Genomic DNA, 21,950 nt, shown 5'->3' with positions numbered 1-21,950 from the left:
TAAAATGTTGAAAAGAATGTTTCATCTTCAACTTTATGACTTTTGGAGCTCAGCTCATCTTCTACTCACTTAACTATTCACAGTAACAGAAATTTTGACCAGTGTGCCCAAACTTTTGCATGCCACTGTATATGTCATGATTGTACACAATCACATTTCTTTTTCCAGTTTCTGATGCAGACGGTGTTGACAACTTGGAACTGCAGATTTTAGAACTGGCTTATTTTTACTGTTTCTATTGAAGAAATTATTGATTCACTGTGTGGAATTCCAAAGAAGCAAAGGGCATGAAGTACAAAAGAACTGCCAACTCATTTAAAGCAGAATGGCTTCATGAAACAGTAGAAACTGCTTCACCAAAAGCTCATGAGGTCAGGAATGCGCAGCTACGAGAAATATTTAAGTACAGTACAGAAATTGGTATTACTTGAATGCATTGTTGCGATGCAAAAGTTGCTGGAGAATTTGCAAGTGGGAAAAAGTGGAGTGATGTTTGGAAACTTGACTTTTTATAAGTGTCATTTAGCAAGCAAGTCACCTATGGACTGTGTGCAAAAGCTCCAGCAAGAAAATCCTTCATTACCTGCTACAGGCCTGTTATGCATGTTTTGTGAGAGTTCAGGTGAACAAGAACAAAAATGATCAAACTCAGAGGAGATCAAAGTTACTTATTGGTGTTTTGCTAGCTGTTAAACCGAATACCCCTATACATAAAATTCAGGGTGCACACGTTGTTGTCACTGGGCAAAAAATTGCACAGCACAAGATTTTGGCACAACTGGTCATTACAAATTAGAGGGAACATTGTTCTGGACCATAAATCTTATGCACTGGATCAGTGTAGATGTTGCCTGATCCAATGGTCTCTTCCTTTGAGATATCACAGTGTCAACAGAATTGGCCGAAACTGACATCTAAGAAGCTGGGGACATCAGGAAGAAGCATTTATCCGTAGTAGTAGTAGTAGTAGTAGTAGTAGTGGTGGTAGTAGTAGTAGTAGTGGTAGTAGTAGTAGTAGTAGTGACCACTGCAGTTCAAATAACTAGGTCATGCCTTCACACTAAAGATATTCTCCACCATGCTTGTATGACCACAGCAAGATCAGCCATTTGGCAACCATCAAGTCTTTCTGATCACCAATCCTGCTATCATTCACCAAGTGAACCAATACCATGATGCCTGCCAATGGAAAGATCTACAATTTTGGTGGATGGACACAAGATAATGATACCTTAAAAGATATGGATTTAAAACCCTGTTCTGGCAGCCCCATTCATGAAACCCAACATGAGTGGTGAAAAGCAGGTTGAAGCATTTAAAATCATCTTCACAGAAACAAGTATTTAGCCAGTTGCATTATATCAAGAAAGAATAAATATATGTAATGCCCTGGTTAAGATTATACTACTAATGTTCTAGGGTATTCCACTGAATGGCTTTCTGTAGAAGCAGTGTGTTCTGCCAGTAGTGTTTGGGTTACTGTTAAAGGCAAGGGGTTATGATGTTCATGATTAGGAAAGTAGTGTCATCCAATCAGGATGGTGGAATTGGGAGAAGGTTCTAGAGAACACTAGGCAGAGAGATTTTTTTTGTGATGGACACTGGGGTGGGTCAGTCTTTTCAGCGGGAGATAGGAGAGAGAAGAAGCTCTTGAGAACCGGCCACAAAATTTGATCCAATGGGAATGCACAATTCGATGGAATCCAAGAGAAGAAATCCTACCAGTGATCGGTGAATAGGAGTTGGAGCCATTGGACACATCAGATTTTGGAAGATCTGAGCTCCAATCTTGTGCACATTTGTTTTAATTATGACGGACCCTTTTTTTTTTCTTTCATCTTTCATAACGGTTTAGTTAACATTCATAAATATACTTTCTTCATAATTGTATGTAGTGTATGGTATGTTATTTCTTGCCAACGGGTGATTGCATGGGGGCAGCAATTACACAATATTCACACAGATCGGGGTTCAGGTTGGTAAAACATCCCAACTTCCCAAGTTTGGTGGGACAAAGTCATATCAACCATAGACGTACACAGTCTGTAAAAGGTTTTCTTACCACTGAGTCTGGTGGCTGTTAGCGAGGGACAACTCTAGAGACACCCGGTAAAAAGGGGTTTCATTGTGGGGGCTATCGTCCAAGATTGGATTCACTGAATACTGTATAATTGCTCTAAGAATTGATTAAATGATTTGTGTGTTTAAACCTGTGTTAAACTATTGACCGGGAAAGTGATTAAGGTACGTGATTATGGATGCAGAAGGATTAACCGTTGGTGCAATTCAAAGAGATTACTTGTAACAAAGGTTTGTGTTCTGAACAGGGTGGATATCCGCAGCTCAGATGAATTGTTGATTAGAGTTTTAAGTACCATTAAAGTATTAGGGAAAGTCACTATCATGGAAAGGCAGTTTGACCAAACGGCAAGCAAAGATGTCATTTTAGTTCAGATTAGCAATGACGTGACAGGAGTGGATCTGCCTATTACACTTGGAATACCCAGAGAGGCGGGGCTATGAGCCATCCATACTTTCAAAGAAGAGGGGAGTGTAGGTGAGGGTGTCAAATTGGAAGCAGAGTCTCCCATAGCTGAGGAATGAGGGTAAGGAGTTGTTTGATGTGGACAGCCTAATGAGTCCTTCAGCAAGGGGTGAAAATTCGGAGTTGGTATCGATGATTACATCCCTGGTGGATAAATGGCAAAGTGGATTGGCGGAGAGTCAAAGTTATCGTAGGCTGAGAATATTCTCGGGAGTGAAGCCCACCCTCAAGGGGGAGGATGAATATGAGACTTGGGTGAATCAGATGCTGGATGAGTGGCAGAACTCCAATAATGTAAAAAGTCAGTGACTGGTAGAGAGTCGAACACATTTTGACACATGGCTCAGGAGAAAGGGAAGAAACTTTCTGCCTACATTTTTCAACTAGAGAGACAGCTGCTTTACTTGCGGCGTAAAGGTGCCATTCAACTGGCTGATGTGAATCAATTAAGGCTGGACCAAGTGGCTAAGCGCGCAGTCACTTTACGTGATTGCTTTAAGCCTCCAAATATCTCGTAGGACGTGCCCCCTCCCTCGTTTGTTGAGCTGATCAGAGAAATAAGCCAGAAGGAAAATGCAACGGAGGAACAGGAGGCCTCCGTTAGCAGGGCAGTAGCCCCAGTTGCTGAAGCAACCCCTGATGTCACACAGGCTGGAGCTTTACAGTATTTCGTCAAAGATTTTAGAGCTGAGGTATCTCGGCTGATAGCGGTGGGTGTTGACACCAAGCATGACAAAGCCAATAGGTAGCTGGACCCACTGATAGGACGTACTAAGCAGAGGGCTGCTACTGAACGGGGTCCCTTGAAAAGGGAAGCAACTGGTATTGTCTGTTATAACCATGGTGAGGAAGGACATTTTAAGTGTGAGTGTGAAGGACAGGAAAACCTTCGGAAAGTGAACCAATAGTTACTTAAACAAAAGGGGAAGTAGGGAAACCTTGGAGAGATCAAGACAACTGCCTGGCGTCTCGGGGGAACCAATCAATGTATCAAGGAACACTCCACAGAGCAAAACCCTATTCCTGAAGGCTTAATGGGACCAAGCTCCATATCCCTACGGATCGAGGGTATTTATGATAGAACCATACTTGATACAGGTTCTCAGGTTACCCTGCTGTACAGATCCTTCTACAACTGGTGTTTGACGCATTTACCATTGGCACCACTCAGTGCTCTAGAGCTTTGGGGTCTTAGTAACTGATGACTACCCATATGATGGCTACTTGTTGTTGAAGCTGGAGTCTTCGTAGGCAGATGTTGGCATAGCTGAGGCGCTTGATACACTAGTGTTAGTCTGTCCGAACCTGGTTGAGAAGGATGAAGCTTCAATTCCTGTGGGAACAAATACTCCTATTGTGAGGAAGCTTGTGGGAACCTACATGGAGAGAATTGGAAAGTTTTCTAAAAACCTTGTCCATTCACCCAGTGTTCAGAGCTGTTTTTGAGAAAGTGCAAGACTATCCTAGGCCAAACCCAGCATATTACGGCCTGGGGAAATAGAGGGAAGGGAAACCCAAATTTCCCAGAATGCCTGATGCTTAGGCCTTCCTGGTGGATGCTCTGGAAGACCAAAAAGCGAAGTCATGCTTACCTGCTGGGGTACTGTCATGCCTGAACTGCAGAAACAGTGAGCTGTACAGGTAAACAGGATGACAGTGACTGTTAGGAACACCTCAGAGACAGAGGTCACCCTCAGGCTGGGGATGCCGATGGCACATCTTTTTCCAGTGACTGTAATGTCTAGTTTTCCTGTGAGAAAATCAGGAGGGAGATAATCTACTGGATCAGGAAAGTTGATAGCCAAGTCGTTCAGCTTTGGTGACACCCTGGTACCTGGGGGTTGGAAAAGGAGACTGATGGAAAAGATGTTAAAGTTCAAAGATGATTTTTCTACTGACGAGTTTGATGTAGGTTGTTCCAAGAGTACTCGCCACACCATCCAGGTGACAGAGGACACCACTTTCAGAGAAAGGTTTCAACGATTATTTCCAGCAGAGGTGAAGGATGTTCGTCAGCATCTGCTGAAACTGAAGGAAGCTGGGATCATCACTGAGTCCAGGAGTCCCTATGCGTTCCCCAAGTGGTGGTAAGGAAGAATAGGAAGGTACAAACGTGTGTTGACTATTGGACACTGAACCAGCATACAGGCCCTGACCAGTAGACTGTTGTGCAGATCAAGGATGTACTGGCCTGCCTGAGTGGAACAAAATGCTTCAGTGTTTTGGACTTAAGGAGTGGGTTATCAGATACCCATGAGTGAAGCTGACAAAGAGAAGACAGTATTCATATGTCCACTTGAATTTTCAGTTTGAAAGAATGCTCCTGGACACATCAGGAACACCAGCTACTTTCCAACATGTCATGGAGAAGACTGTTGGGGGACATGAACTTACTTGAGGTACTGGTGTACTTGGATGATTTCATAGTGTTCAGTCCACCCTGGAAGAGCAAATCGAGGCTACTGAAGGTGCTGGGCTGCCTGAAAGCTGAAGGGTTAAAACTATCATTGGACAAGTGCCAGTTCTGCAACTACATTGGGCAGATAGCTACTCCATTCCATGAGACTACGGATAGATAGTCCAAGATAAAGGCAGTGACCACATGGCCAAGGCCCAAGTATGTGACTGCTCTATATTCATTCCTTGGATTCTGTAGGTACTACCAGACATTCGTGAAGGACTATTCCCAAGTAAGCCACCCTTTTAACCAGCTTCTGTGCGGTTACCTTCCCTTGGGGAAGAAAGGAAGGAGGATGAAAAGAGAAGATGGTAAAGTTTATCTCAGCCCTTCAGAGTAAGATGGGATGCAAAATGTGAAGAGGCCTTCCAGTTGCTGAAGGAGCTGTTGACTAAAGCACCTGTGTTGGCTTTTGCAAACTGCCAACGTATTGCATACAGACACCAGCTGAGAGGGTTCTATATCAGGATCAGGGCACAGGGTTGATACCTGTCACATTTCTCAGCCGGAATCTGTCACTCTCCAAGCAAGACTACCCTTGGCACAAATCCGAATTTTTGGCATTGACATGGGCTGGTGGATAAGTTGAGTGATTATATGGTGCCAAGTTCAAGGTGAGGACTGACAACAATCCATTGATTTATATGCTGACCTCAGCAAAATTGGATGCAACAGGTCATCATTGGTTGGCAGCATTGTCTGCCTATGATTTCAGCCTGAAACACTGACCGGGGAGCCGGAGCATTGATGCGGATGCACTGTCCCCAACGTTCGCATGAAGAGCTGGAAATGAACGGAGAATGGGAGAGTATTCCTGCAACTGGAGAACTGGAGTTAAAGCAATGTGCCAGTTTTCTACCACGGGGAAATCAGAGGCAAGGCTATGACAGGATAGAGCTGTGGATCATTTGGGAGCTACTGGTTGCGCCATTCCACAGGCTTACTGTAACTTGACCACTCTGAATACGAAACAGTTGCCTGCGTTGAGTCCTGGGATGTGGCAGCAGCTCAACGAGAAGACCCCTGTGTAGGTACTGTTTGGTCAGCTGTTGCAGAAGGGGATATGGCCCAAGTTGAAAAGATGAAACACCCTGCCACATCTCCACTGTTGAGTGAATGGAACAAACTGCAGTAGAGGAACCAGGTTCTTTACAGGGTCATATCTTCTAGAGACAGGCCTCACTGTTCCCAGTTGGTTTTGCCTGAGAAGCATTGGAGGATTGTATAGAAGTCACTTCCTGATGATTCATGTCATTTGGGGTTTGACAAGACCTATGGATTGGTCCAAGGTCGGTTCTACCGGCCCCGAATGAAGCCCGAGGTCGAAGAGTACTGCAAGTCATGCATTCGATGTATTTGGAGGAAGACACTGCCTACAAGGGTCGCTCCCTTATCCCATTTACAGAGCATGGGGCTATTTGATCTAGTATATATGGATTTCCTCTCCATTGAGCCTGATTCCAACAACACTGCGAATGTCTTGGATATTACTGATCACTACACCAAATATGCTCAAGCCTTCCCTACAAATGATCAGAGGGCATCCACCGTGGCCAAAGTGTTATGGGAGAAGTATTTTGTTCATTATGACCTTCCAAGATGGATACACAGCGATCAGGGAAGGGATTTTGAGAGTAGGCTCCTACACAAGTTACTGGGCATGTTTGGAGTCAAGCAGTCGAAGAATACGCCTCATTACCCTCAGGGTGATCTCCAGCCTGAGAGGTTCCATCGGACATTGCTAGACATGCTCGGAACCCTGGATATCCCTGGATATTAGTAAGAACAAATGGAGCTAGCATATTGGGCATCTGGTCCACTGCTACAACTCTACACAGAGTGAAGCTATTGGACACTCGCCATACTATTTGATGTTCAGGCGTGAAGTGAGATTGCCTGTAGACCTGTTTTGGGACTGGCGGGGAAGACTTGCCACAGAGGACATATCTTAAGTACATGTCTGACATGAGGAAGGAGTTGCAAAAGGCTTATGAATTAGCAGAGGTCTCTGCTGCCAAGCAGAATCACGGAAACAAGAGGATGTATGACAAAAGATTAAGTTCTCCCAACTAACACACATCAAAGTTGCTGGTGAACGCAACAGACCAGGCAACATCTCCAGGAAGAGGTACAGTCGACATTTCAGGCCGAAACCCTTCGTCAGGACTAACTGAAGAAAGAGCTAATAAGAGGTTTAAAAGTGAGAGGGGGAGAGGGAGATCCAAAATGATAGGAGAAGGCAGGAGGGGGGAGGATGGAGCCAAGAGCTGGACAGGTGATTGGCAAAAGGGGTATGAGAGGATCATGGGACAGGAGGCCCAGGGAGAAGGAAAAGGCGGGGGGGGGGGAGCCCAGAGGATGGGCAAGGGGTATAGTCAGAGGGAGAAAAAGGAGAGTGAGAGAAAGAATGTGTGTATATAAGTAACGGATGGGGCACAAGGGGGAGGTGGGGCATTAGCGGAAGTTAGAGAAGTCAATGTTCATGCCATCAGGTTGGAGGCTACCCAGACCAAATATAAGGTGTTGTTCCTCCAGCCTGAGTGTGGCTTCATCTTTACAGTAGAGGAGGCCGTGGATAGACGTGTCAGAATGGGAATGGGATGTGAAATTAAAATGTGTGACCACTGGGAGATCCTGCTTTCTCTGGCGGACAGAGCGTAGGTGTTCAGCAAAACGATCTCCCCGTCTGCGTCGGGTCTCGCCAATATATAGAAGGCCACATTGGGAGCACCGGACACAGTATATCACCCCAGCTGACTCACAGGTGAAGTACCACCTCACCTGGAAGGACTGTCTGGGGCCCTGAATGGTGGTAAGGGAGGAAGTGTAAGGGCATGTGTAGCACTTGTTCCGCTTCCAAGGATAAGTGCCAGGAGGGAGATCAGTGGGGAGGGATGGGGGGGGACGAATGGACAAGGGAGTCGCGTAGGGAGCGATCCTTGCGGAAAGCAGAGAGGTGGGGGAGGGAAAGATGTGTTTAGTGGTGGGATCCCGTTGGAGGCGGGGGAAGTTACAGAGAATAATATGTTGGACCCGGAGGCTGGTGGGGGTGGTAGGTGAGGACCAGGGGAACCCTATTCCTAGTGGGGTGGTGGGAGAATGGAGTGAGAGCAGATGTGCATAAAATGGGGGAGATGCGTTTGAGAGCAGAGTTGATGGTGGAGGAAGAGAAGCCCCTTTCTTTAAGAAAGGAGGACATCTCCCTCGTCCTGGAATGAAAAGCCTCATCCTGAGAGCAGATGCGGCGGAGACGGACGAATTGCGAGAAGGGGATGGCATTTTTGCAAGAGACAGGGTGAGAAGTGGAATAGTCCAGATAGCTGTGAGAGTCAGTAGGCTTATAGTAGACATCAGTAGATAAGCTGTCTCCAGAGATAGAGACAGAAAGATCTAGAAAGGGGAGGGAGGTGTCGGAAATGGACCAGGTAAACTTGAGGGCAGGGTGAAAGTTGGAGGCAAAGTTAATAAAGTCAACGAGCTCAGCAAGCGTGCAGGAAGCAGCGCCAATGCAGTCGTCGACGAAGCAAAGGAAAAGTGGGGGACAGATACCAGAATAGATTTGGATCATGGATTGTTCCACAAAGCCAACAAAAAGGCAGGCATAGCTAGGACCCATACGGGTGCCCATAGCTACACCTTTAGTTTGGAGGAAGTGGGAGGAGCCAAAGGAGAAATTATTAAGAGTAAGGACTAATTCTGCTGGACGGAGCAGAGTGCTGGTAGAGGGGAACTGGTTAGGTCTGGAATCCAAAAAGAAGTGGAGAGCTTCTCCCAACTGATGCCTTGAGACAGAGTTCTAATAAGGAATTTGGGGCTACCAGGGAAGCATAAGTTGGCTGATCGCTGGGTGGCTACGCCTTCCATAGTAGAGGGTCAGATGCCAAATGTGTAGTTTTCCAGGTGAAGCCAGAAGATAGGAATGGGCCTGTCAAAATTCTCCTTCGGAACGACTTTTTACCTCGAGGACAGGAGGTACGTATTGACCCAGAGCCTGACATGGACTCTTACACTTAGTAGGAGGGATCTGCGCTGAAGTGGGAGAACAGAAAGACAATCGATGGAGAGATCTGAACGGGACCTAACCGTTGAATGCTATACAGACTCAGAACGAGGAAATGGGGCTGTGGTATACGTTACCTTATGCAAACTCCCCAATAATTGATGGAGATTCCTGAAACTCCCCTCACCGACTCAGATGTAGCAGGGGGAACTAGCAATGGACAGGCAGACTTGCAGCTGAACAATGAAGGAAAGCTGGACTCCAAAGTAATTGGGGATGAAGCTGAGCTCAGTCAAGTGACAAGGGGACCTCAGTTGCTGGAAGGCATGAGTAATGGACAGGGGGAGGCACCTCCAAGTAGACAGGAAAGATCCCAAGGAGCATCTGAAACTGAAGCGGAAGGTGAGATAAGGAGGTTTCAAAGTCAGGAAACCCCCAGATAGGCTGGTCTATGATGCACTGGGAGAACAGAGTGTTGTGTATAATCCCCCAAGTGGAATATGTCACTACCACTTACAAATAGATTGGAGGTCATGACATCACAAAATTCCTGAGAAAAAAGTTATTAATGATGGGTTGGTAAATTTCAAAGTCACGAGGATGTTACTATTTTTGGTAGGAGGACAGAGTGTAATGTCCTGATTAAGATTTTACTGCTAACTCTAGGGTAATTCATTTAATGGTTTTCTGTAGAAACAGTGTGTTCTGCCATTAGTGTTTGGGTTACTGTTAAAGACAAGGGGTTGTGACGTTCATGCTTAGGAACATAGTGTCATCCAATCAGAATGGTGGAATTGGGAGAAGGTTCTAGAGAACACTGGGCAGAGAGGTTTTTAGTGACGGACACTGGGGTGGGTCAACATCTTTTCAGTGGAAATGGAGAGAGAAGAAGCTCGAGAGAACCAGCCATAGGATTCGATCCAATGGGAATACTCGATTCGATGGAGTCCAAGAGACAGTGATCAGCAGGTTTGCAAACGCTATTGGACATCTCCCAGTGGCCACACATTTTAATTCCACATCCCATTCCCATTCTGATATATCTATCCACGGCCTCCTCTACTGTCAAGATGAAGCCACACTCAGGTTGGAGGAACAACACCTTATATTCCACTTGCCTCCAACCTGATGGCATGAACATTGACTTCTCTAACTTCCAGTAATGCCCCACCTCCCCTTCATACCCCATCCATTATTTATTAATTTTCTCTCTCTCTCTCTCCCTCCCCCCTTTTTCTCCCTCTGTCCCTCTCACTATACTCCTTGACCATCCTCTGGGATTCCCCCCTCCCCCTTTCTTTCTCCCTAGGTCTCCCATCCTCTCATATCCCTTTTGTCAATCAACTTTCCAACTCTTAGCTCCATCCCTCCCCCTCCTGTCTTCTCCTCTCATTTTGGATCTCCCCTCCCCCTCCCACTTTCAAATCTCTTACTATCTCTTCTTTCAGTTAGTCCTGACGAAGGGTCTCGGCCCAAAACGTCGACTGTACCTCTTCCTATAGATGCTGCCTGGCCTGCTGCGTTCACCAGCAATTTTTGTATGTGTTGGGGAGAGTTTAAACTAGGACTGCTGGGGGGTGGGAACCAAACTGACGAGATGGACGAAGAGGAGGTTGGCTCACAAACAGAGAAAGCTTGGAGACAGTGCAAGAGGGAGGACAGGCAGGTGGTAGAGAAGGGACACACTCAGACCGATGGTTTGAGATGTGTCTATTTTAATGCAAGGAATATTATGAACAAAGCGGATGAGCTTAGAGCCTGGATCAGTACTTGGAGCTATGATATTGTGGCCATTACAGGGACTAGAATGGCTCAGGGCCAGGAATGGTTACTTTGAGTGCCAGGCCTTAGATGTTTCAGAAAGGACAGGGAAGGAGGCAAAAGAGGTGGGGGGGCATGGCACTTGATCAGAGATAAGTGTCACAGCTGCAGAAAAGGAGGAAGACATGGAGAGATTGTCTACGGAGTCTCAGTGGGTGGAAATTAGGAACAGGAAGGGGCCAATAACTCGACTGGGTGTTTTTTCATAGATCACCCAATAGTAACAGGGACAGCGAAGAGCAGATAAGGAAACAGATTCTGGAAAGGTGTAATAATAACACGGTTGTCATGGTGGGAGATTTTAATTTCCCAAATATCGATCAGCACGTCCCTAGAGCGAAGGATTTAGATGAGGAGGAGTTTGTTAGGTATGTACAGGAAGGTTTCTTGACACAATATGTAGATCAGCCTACAAGAGGAGAGGCTGTACTTGATCTGGTATTGGAAAATGAACCTGGTCAGGTGTCAGATCTCTCACTGGGAGAGCATTTTGGAGATAGTGATCACAATTCTATCTTCTTTACCACAGCATTGGAGAGGAATAGGAACAGACAAGTTAGGAAAGTGTTTACTTGGAGTAAGGGGAAATATGAGGCTATCAGGCAGGAACTTGGAAGCATAAATTGGGAACAGATGTTCTCAGGGAAATGTACAAAAGAAATGTGGCAAATGTTCAAAGGATATTTGCGTGGAGTTTTGCACAGGTACGTTCCAATGAGACGGAAAGGATGGTAGGATAAAGGAACTGTGGTGTACAAAGGCTGTTGTAAATCTAATCAAGAAGAAAAGCTTATGAAAGGTTCAAAAAACTAGGTAATGATAGAGATCTAACAGATTATAGGGCTAGCGGGAAGGAGCTTAAAAATGAAACTAGGAGAGCCAGAAGGGGCCATAAGACGACCTTGGCGGACAGGATTAAGGAAAACCCCAAGGCATTCTACAAGTATGTAAAGAGCAAACGCTAAGACGTGAGAGGATAGGATCAATCAAGTGTGACAGTGGAAAAATGTGTATGGAACCAGAGGAGACAGCAAAGGTATTTAATGAGTATTTTGCTTCAGTATTCACTACGGAAAAGGACCTTGGCGATTGTAGGGATGACTTGCAGTGGAATGAAAAGCTTGAGAATGTAGATATTAAGAAAGGGGATGTGCTGGAGCTTTTGGAAAGCATCAAGTTGGATAAGTCATTGGGACCGGACGAGATGTATCCCAGGCAACTGTGGAAGGCAAGGGAGGAGATTGCTCAGCCTCTGGCAATGATCTTTTCATCATCAATGGGGACAGGAGAGGTTCCAGAGGACTGGAGGATTGTGGGTGTTGTTCCCTTATTCAAGAAAGGGAGTAGAGATAGCCCAGGAAATTATAGACCAGTGAGTCTTACTTCAGCGGTTGGTAAGTTGATGGAGAAGATCCTGAGAAGCAGGATTTATTAACATTTGGAGAGGTATAATATGGCTTTGTCAAGGGCAGGTCATGCCTTACGTGCCTGATTGAATTTTTTGAGGATGTGACTAAACAAATTGGTGAAGGTAACGCAGTAGATGTAGTGTACATGGATTTCAGCAAGGCATTGACAAGGTACCCCATGCAAGGCTTATTGAGAAAGCAAGGAGGCATGGGATCCAAGGGGACATTGCTTTGTAGATCCAGAACTAGCTTGCCCACAGAAGGCAAAGAGTGCTTGTAGACGGGTCGTATTCTGCATGGAGGTCAGTCACCAGTGGTGTGCCTCAGGGATCTGTTCTGGGACCCCTACTCTTCGTGATTTTTATAAATGACATGGATGAGGAAGTGGAGGGATGAGTTAGCAAATTTGCTGATGACACAAAGGTTGGAAGTGTTGTGGATAGTGTGGAGGGCTGTCAGAGGTTACAGCGGGATATTGATAGGATGCAAAACTGGGCTGAGAAATGGCAGAAGGAGTTCAACCAGATAAGTGTAAGGTGGTTCATTTTGGTAGGTCAAATATAATGGCAGAATATAGTATTAATGTTAAGACTCTTGGCAGTGTGGAGGATCAGAGGGATCTTGGGGCCCGAGTCCATAGGACACTCACAGCTGCTGCGCAGGATGACTCTGTGGTTAAGAAAGCATACAGTGTATTGGCCTTCATCAATCACAAGATTGATTTTAGGAGCCAAGAGGTAATGTTGCAGCTATATAGGACCCTGGTCAGACCCCAGTTGGAGTACTCTGCTCAGTTCTGGTTGCCTCACTACAGGAAGGATGTGGAAACCATAGAAAGGGTGCAGAGGAGATTTACAAGGATGTTGCCTGAATTGGGGAGCATGCCTTATGCGAATAGGTTGAGTGAACTCGGCTTTCTTTCCTTGGAGCGATGGAGGATGAGAGGTGACTTGATAGAGGCGTATAAGATGATGAGAGGCATTGATCATGTGGATAGTCAGAGGCTTTTTCCCAGGGCTGAAATGGCTAACACGAGAGGGCACAATTTTATAGTGCTTGGAAGTAGGTACAGAGGAGATGTCAGGGGTAAGTTTTTTTAAGCAGAGAGTGGTGTGTGCGTGGAATGGACTGCCGGCGACGGTGGTAGAGGCGGATACGATAGGGTCTTCTAAGAGACTCCTCGACAGGTTCTTGGAGCTCAGAAAAATAGAGGGCTATGGGTAACCCTAGGTAATTTCTAAAATAAGGACATGTTTGGCACAGCTTTGTGGGCCAAAGGGCCTGTATTGTACTGTTGGTTTTCTATGTTTCTATATTTCTATCAGCTTTTGGAAGATTTGAGCTCCAACATTGTGCACATTTGACTGTTTTAATTATGATGGGCCCTTTTGTTTTTTGTCATTCTTCTTTAATAACAGTTTGGTTAACATTGATAAATATACTTCCATTATAATTGTATGCAGTGTACAGTCTGTTGTTTCTTGTCGGCAGCCGATTGCAGGGGGGCAGTAAGTTACACAGTATTCACACAAATCGGGGTTCGGGCGGGCGAGACATCCCAATCTCATGGGTTTGGTGGGACACAAGACAAACGGAGTCTGGAAAAGGTGGTTTTTTCACTGCTGAGTCCAGTAGCCGTTAGCGAGGAGCTAACAAGCCACATCTCTTGAGACGCCCAGTAAAAAGGGGTTTCAAAAAAAAAAACAATTGCAGTGTTGAAAACATGTTCAAGACTTGCCATACATTTACCCAAACTGTTCCAGAATCACAAAAACACTAGATTCAACCCAACAATGCAGGTCCTACCCTCAAAATATGACACATTCAATTCAGCTAATTACAGCCCCTGCATACTTTCAAAACAGCTAAGTAATGGAAGATGTCCTTTAACAAATACCATTCACTGATAACCTGCATATTGATTTCTTTTTAAATTTGGGCTTAGCATGACCACCATCTTCCTGACCTCATTAGAACCTCAACCCAGGCCTTCAGAAGTAAACTGAGAGTAATGATCCTTAAAATTAAACAGTAATTCACCAAATGTAATATCAAGGAGGCCTATTAAAACAAAGTCAACAGTTCCACTGGCTGAAACCATATTTTATACAATGAATGATAGCTGTGGGAGGTCAAGAAATAGAGATTCTGATCATTCCAAATGTACAATCCGATTTGCAGCTCCTCAGAACATAAAGCAATCCATGTCTGCATGCAGCAAGGCATGGGCTGATGCAATTCACACTACACCACGAATGATAATCTTCAACGGGAGGGGGAGAGGGGGAGAGGGGGAGAGGGGGAGAGGGGGAGAGGGGGAGAGGGGGAGAGGGGGAGAGGGGGAGAGGGGGAGAGGGGGAGAGGGGGAGAGGGGGAGAGGGGGAGAGGGGGAGAGGGGGAGAGGGGGAGAGGGGGAGAGGGGGAGAGGGGGAGAGGGGGAGAGGGGGAGAGGGGGAGAGGGGGAGAGGGGCTAACCAAATCCAACTGCATTAATATCCTGGAAGTCACCGATGATCAGAAAATCAGATGGAACAGTTACATAAATACTGCCACAACAAGACCAGGTCATATGAATAGAGGAAGTCAAAGCCAAGGTAGGCTACTCAGCCCCACAAGCCTGTTATAGCATTCCAATAAAATCAGAACTGATCTGACTGTAACAGTAATACTGCACTCCCACCTACCCACAGAAAACTTTCATTTCCCCTGCTTATCAAGGATTTATTTCTGCCTTAATGTACAAAGACTCACCTTTCACCACTAAGTGAGGGAATGCCAAACTTACCATCCTCAGAGGATATAAATCCACTTCATATGTCTTAGATGAGCAACTCTTTATTTTTAAACAGTGAGCCATAATTCTAGATTCTCTCACAAGGGGAACATCCTCGCCACATACATTTTGTCAAGGTCAGAGCTGGTATTAAGTGACTTACTTTCTGATGCCCTGAAGCCTTTCCAGTACCTATAATGACATATGTCAAGAGTGTCTATACTGCTCTCATAACATTCCAAGTTTAATGCCATTCAAACTTCACTTGATTGGCATACTCTGTCCTTCCACCAGCTGTGCACAGTTGCGGTATGTACCATCTTCAAAATGCAGTCTATCTACTCAGCAATGCTTGTTGAAACATTTCAAACCTATGACTTTCACTCTTAGAAGGGTAACAGGCAAATAGAAACTCCACTACCTGCCAACATAACTCCAAGCCACAAGATGCTGATTTGAAAACAGATTCCTTCATTATTGTCGCACTTAGATCTTTAAAATCCTTTTTCTCCCAGATTTGTGGGATTACACTAGACACCTCAACAGTTCGCCACCACCTCGAAAGGAAACAACTGGTAGTCTTGTTAGTGATGCTACATGCTGTCAATGAATAAAAGAAGAACAGAATACTCAATAACAGGTCAAGTCACCATAGCCCACCAAACCCAAAACCAGCTCTCCTCTCACAAAAGTGCATTTTGCTGGCTGATCCTGTATCTTGCATTCAGAGTGACCCTTCTGGAGCATTGCTCAATACTCCAAAAATGCTACACACCTTGCATGCCGTAACACAAAAGACTATTTGTTGTCACTGAGGATGAAACAGCCACGAGACCCCACAATGTTATCCACAATAAACAGAAAAAGGCCAAAGCTTTTAAGAAGAAAAACGCAAAGAATACAGCATCGCAGTGCTACAAAATATCACAGCTAGAAGTGCTTATACTTGAGAGTATTTACAAAGATTCAGCACATTCAGTTTACATACCAAAACATTACAAGACAAAAAGTGTGGTATCGTGTCTGAAATGGCCACTCTGAAACATGCCTTTTACAAAGATCTGCACTTTAAGACTGAACCAAAATTTACCTTTCAACATTCATGGAAAAAACTCCTGACCAATCACATCACCACCATTCAATAAATTTTGCTTTATCCAAATTGTTATAAATAAGTTTGATGCTTTTTTCCTCCACTGCATTTGTGATTACACTTCAAAAATAATTGCAACATTAGCTATAAAATGTTTCTAGAGATTCAAAGGAAATGAAATTGCATTAGAAATGCAATCTTTTAATCAGACTAGCCATGCCTCAGATCCTCCCTGACTTTAGGATCAATGGAACTTTAAAGAACCATCACTGGCCATTCTATTTCAAGGCAAGGCCGCACATTAAGTCATTGGCAAATAAAAGTTGCTTGGTCAAGGTCTACCTAGTTTGTGTGCTACCTTCCTCCCAGTAATCACATGGAGTTGTTGACTAATCACACCAGACAAAGCTCTTATTATTCCAGGAAAAGGAAAGGCAAGGCTTGCTTACAGTACTCCGATCCTTTGCGGGGATGGTGGGGGGGACGATTCTAGGTGATGGAAGCAGACAGGCTTTTAGCAGGGAGATTTTAGGTTTCATGATGCCATGTTCTTAAGCAGGTCCAGCATGACACCCACTAGGCAAACACACATGGCTAATAACACACGTACACTGAACACATTAATGTACATCACAAACTTACCCTTCCTACCCTCTAGATGTCAAGCCAAACCTTTGGAAGGTCTTGGTGTTCGAAAGACATCATTAATGTATGGTGAGTTACACCCTGGTGTACAATCAGATTATTCCAGTCTCTGGCATAAAACAACAACGTAAACCAATATAAACCAGGAAAACGTGACCTGCAACGAAGACACCTGGACCGACACGGACTAAAACTTCATTTGACTGAGTCACGTGTAACATGCTCCCGGGCTTTTGCCATGTGCCCCTGGAGCCCTGACCATTTGCCCTCACCCACTAGGGCCCAACCGGCCGCCGTTGCGCTAGTCCCCGCCCCCCTCCACTCCCCCCCCCCCACCCACCCCCCGGCCTCCCACTTACCGCCTCACAACTCGCCCTCAGGCCGACGCCTCAGAAACTCCGCGTTCGGTGCTCACACCACGAAACGACCGTTGCGACTGGGGGTGGAGGGGAGGGGGTTGGGGAAAACAAGCTTCGCTTTCCGAGGAGTGAGAGAGAGAGAGAGGGGGGAAGGGGAAAGGAAGAAAACACAAAGAAGGAAATGAGAAAGAAACCAAACGGCGGAGAAATAAAAAGAGAAAAGAAAGAAAATAATCTCGCCGGCTCCGGCGCCTGCGTGCTGCGTCACACCTTCCTGCCCACTCAGTGACGTCAACAGGTGCTCCGTACTAGTGACGTTACTGATTTCTGCGTCGAGTTCGTCAACCCCTGAATTGCTCTGCCTGATAGCGTGTGCAGAATGTAGCGGTACACGCTACCTTTCCTAATCTGTTCCCTTTCTCTTTTACAGAGACTTCAGATGACTTGCCCTGGGAAGTATAGATTCGTGTTGTGAGTTTCTACTAGGACCTCCCTTAGGCATAGAGACCGCCTTCTTCCAGAGGCAGTGTACAGTGCATGTGTAAACCAAAAGGAAAGTTGCTAGCTTCCCACCCGCTGAGTTACTGAGACTCAGCGGGAAGTTCTGAGTACGGTGCTTGTGGGTTCAAATCTATCTGATGCATCCTAGCATGGAAATGGCAACTGCTCTTACCGTGATCGCGAGAAACTGCAGAGAGTTGTGGACACGGCCCAGTCCATCACACAAACTAACCTCCCCTCCAAAGACTCCCACTGCACCGAGCAAGCAGCCAGTGTCATCAAGGGCCCCTCCCACCCCGGTCATTCTCTCTCCTCCCATCCTCCATCAGCAGACTCAAGGACAGCTTCTATCCTGCTATTGTATGACTCTTCTTGTACGATCGAGATGAACTCTTGATATCGTGATCTCCTGATCTTGACCCTTGTAACTTATTAGTCTGTCTGAACTTTATAATTAATGCACTATTTTGTACTCCGTTTTGTACAGCTCAAAGTACCTAATGTTTGGAATGATCGGGATGGCATTGCAAGCAAAAACTTTTCACTACATCTTGTACATATGACAATAATAGGCCAATTACTCCGAAGACTTAAAAAAAGTCTGAGATATTCCGAACAACAGGAATTCTGCAGATGCTGGAAATTCAAGCAACACACATCAGAGTTGCTGGTGAACGCAGCAGGCCAGGCAGCATCTCTAGGAAGAGGCACGGTCGACGTTTCGGGCCGAGACCCTTCCTCAGGACTAACTGAAGGAAGAGTGAGTAAGGGATTTGAAAGTGGGAGGGGGAGGGGGAGATCCAAAATGATAGGAGAAGACAGGAGGGGGAGGGATGGAGCCAAGAGCTGGACAGGTGATTGGCAAAAGGGATATGAGAGGATCATGGGACAGGAGGCCCAGGGAGAAAGACGGGGGGGGGGGGGGAGGAGACCCCAGAGGATGGGCAAGAGGTATATTCAGAGGGACAGAGGGAGAAAAAGGAGAGTGAGAGAAAGAATGTGTGCATAAAAATAAGTAACAGATGGGGTACGAGGGGGAGGTGGGGCCTTAGCGGAAGTTAGAGAAGTCGATGTTCATGCCATCAGGTTGGAGGCTACCCAGATGGAGGGAGGAACAACACCTTATATTCCGTCTGGGTAGCCTCCAACCTGATGACATGAACATCGACTTCTCTGACTTCCGCTAATACCCCACCTCCCCCTCGTACCCCATCCGTTATTTATTTATATACACACATTCTTTCTCCCTCTCTCCTTTTCCTCCCTCTGTCCCTCTGACTATACCCCTTGCCCATCCTCTGGGTTCCCCCCCCCTTGTCTTTCTCCCCGGACCTCCTGTCCCATGATCCTCTCGTATCCCCGTTGCCAATCACCTGTCCAGCTCTTGGCTCCATCCCTCCCCCCTCCTGTCTTCTCCTATCATTTTGGATCTCCCCCTCCCCCTCCAACTTTCAGATCCCTTACTCACTCTTCCTTCAGTTAGTCCTGACGAAGGGTCTCGGCCTGAAACGTCGACTGCACCTCTTCCTACAGATGCTGCCTGGCCTGCTGCGTTCACCAGCAACTTTGATGCGTGTTGCTTGAGATATTCCGATGTAATGCTGAAGAAAGGCACAGTGCTTACTTCGGACAAGTTCAGGTTGAAGAAAGTGTCCTTAATTAGAATTTCAAAGTACAAAGCAAAATTTCTCACCTGCCTCTGGTAGTATTTATCCAGCAACCAAACATTATCAAAACTTGGTTATTGTTACAAATCTGCTTGGCAGGAGATTGTTGTGTGTAATTGGTCTGCTGCATTTCCTTCCAAACAACAGTGACTACACTGTAAGTATACCTAATTGGTTGTGAGGTGCTTTCGGACATCCTAATAATTTTGCGAAAGATGCAACAGGAACATGAATCTAGGAAAGGAAACTGCTTTATTTACAAAACACTGCCTGCGAATTTCCTCAGCACATTTCAGAAAGGATGGAGTAACCTTTTCACTAACAATGCACTTCCATAAAATAGCAGCATTTATTTCTACAGTAAACCTAATGTCCCATGGTACTCCATTTTAATTTTTAAAAAGGATCCCGAGTGGAAGAAGGGACTATTGGTCCAGGATCTGTGATCACCAGCAAAATGGTGGCAAACTCTACTGACTTCAGAGCAAGATGCTTGCATTCCCAAACCATGGATTTTAACTTTTCCAATATTAATACTTTTTCTTTAATACTTTGATTCCTCAGTCTTACCCTTACCCTCCTCTAAGTCCGGGATGGTTTTTGTGTTCTTTACCATAAAACCGGAAACATTATCTATGTAACAAAAGCAAATTGCTGGAAAATCTCAGGTTAAACAGCACTTGTGGAGGCAAAGGGATGGTCTCATATCCCTTTGGACCATAAGACACAGGAGCAGAATTAGGCCATTCAGCCCATCGAGTCCACTCTGCCATTTCGTCATGGCTGATCCCAGATCCCATTCAACCCCACACACCTGCCCTCTCACCATATCCCTTGATGCCTCGACCAATCAGGAACCTATCAACTTCCACTTTAAATATACTCACGGACTTGGCTTCAACTGCAGCCTGTGGCAGAGCATTCCACAGATTCACCATTCTTTGGCTTAAAAAAAAATCCTCCTTACTCCTGTTCTAAAAGGTTGCCCCTCAGTTTTGAGGCTGTGCCCTCTAGTTCTGGATACCCCCACCAGAAGAAACATCCACCTTATCTAGTCCTTTCAACATTCGGTAGGTTTCAATGAGATCCCCACACATTCTTCTAAAGAAGCAATGCCTCAAAAAGACATTACCTATCACTAAGGACACTCGCATCTGAGACATGCACTCTTCTCAGTACTACCATTAGGGTTTGCTCCACAGGTGCTGTTTGACCAGTGAGTTCCTCCAATAGTTTGTTTTTTATTGCTCCAGGTTTCATCAACTGTGGTCTCTTGAGTCTCTTATCTATTTAACATCATAGCTACTTCAATATTCCCCACCACAATTTATGTAAGAACGTAAGAAATAGCAGGAGTAGGTCATTCAGCCTTTCAAGCCTGCTCCACCATTTATCAAGATCATGATTGATCTTCTACCTCAACACCGTTATCCTGTACTACCTCTGTGCTGAATGAGCCTCCACAGCCCTCTGAGTTAAGAATTCCAAAGACTCACTACCCTCTCAGTGACAACATTTCTCCTCTTTTCAGCCCTAGATGGCCTATCCCTTATTGTGAGACTCTGGGTTCATTCTCCTCAATCAGGGGAAGCTTCCATGATTAAATTTTGGAAATTTCAATGCAATCTCCTCTCATCATTTTGAACTTTAGAAAATATAGACCTGACCTACTCAATCCCGCCTTATCCGCAAATCTACCATCCGTGGAACCAGTCTGATGAATCTTAACTACACTCCCCCTAGTACATCTAGTTTAGACAACAAAACCCAAGATAGTACACAATATTCCTGGTGTGGCTTCATCAAGGTACTATATAATTGCAGTAAGACATCTATACACCTGTGCTCAAATCATCTGAAAATTAAGTTGATTGTCATATGCACAAGTGTGTGTATGCACAGGTGCAGCATCACAGGCACATAACATCAGATAAGCAGCTTTCACAAGAAAAAAACATGAATTAAACATAAATTATACACAATCTTTACATATGACAATATGTAGATATGAAGATATGACAACCTTCACCACAACAGTGCTGTCATCAGCAAACTTAACTCTAATGCAACTAATCAGAATACATTCAAAGGTACACCTGTAGAAACCTGTTAGAGTGTTTGGTGACAAGCCAAGCCTCCTAAGAAAGTGAAGGCACTAGTACACTTTCCTTATGATTACATCTGCACATGTGCTGGGCCCAGAGCAGGTCACTGGATGTGCTAACACACAGGAATTTAAAGCTGCTGACTCTTTCCACTGTCAATTCCTCCAATATCTGCCCTCTTCTCCTTCTTGAAGGTAACAGTCAGTTCTGTAGTTTTTGATTTTTAGGTTGCTGCTGCCCCTCATTCAACCATGTATCCTATTTCACTCTGGTAAGCTGATTCATCACCACCTGTGTTTAGTCCAATAACAATGGTGTCATCAGCAAGTGTACTCATGGCATTGGAGCTGTCCTTAGCCACACAGTCATAGGTGTATAGAGAGTAGAACAGGGAATAAAGGCCAACATACCTTTTGACATTTCAGTGATTTATGTACAAAAACACTCAAATCCTTTTGATTATCAGTGCTACCCAATCTCACTATTTTATAAGATGCTCTGGTCTTCCAATTCCAAAGTACATAACTTAACGTTTTCTACATGTGGCCTCCTCTATGTTGGTGAGACCCATCGT

General features: G+C 45.2%; 1 protein-coding gene across 5 annotated transcripts in view; it reads right to left on the bottom strand.

The window, feature by feature from the left end:
• Positions 1-17,378, bottom strand: part of LOC140191759 (R3H domain-containing protein 2) — a 274,246-nt gene extending 256,868 nt beyond the window's left edge. For 4 of the 5 annotated variants that reach the window (XM_072249472.1, XM_072249476.1, XM_072249470.1 and 1 more), the window contains exon 1: positions 17,104-17,378. The gene's annotated coding sequence lies outside the window, so the exon portion shown is untranslated. Of the gene's footprint in view, positions 1-16,741; positions 16,763-17,103 lie in introns of those variants that run through there. The other variant, XM_072249473.1, reaches the window with a different exon arrangement.
• Between the last annotated feature and the right edge of the window lie 4,572 nt (positions 17,379-21,950).

Source organism: Mobula birostris, chromosome X (genome assembly GCF_030028105.1).
Source record: "Mobula birostris isolate sMobBir1 chromosome X, sMobBir1.hap1, whole genome shotgun sequence".
NCBI classification, from domain to species: domain Eukaryota; kingdom Metazoa; phylum Chordata; class Chondrichthyes; order Myliobatiformes; family Myliobatidae; genus Mobula; species Mobula birostris.
This window is presented reverse-complemented; position numbering and strand designations above follow the sequence as displayed.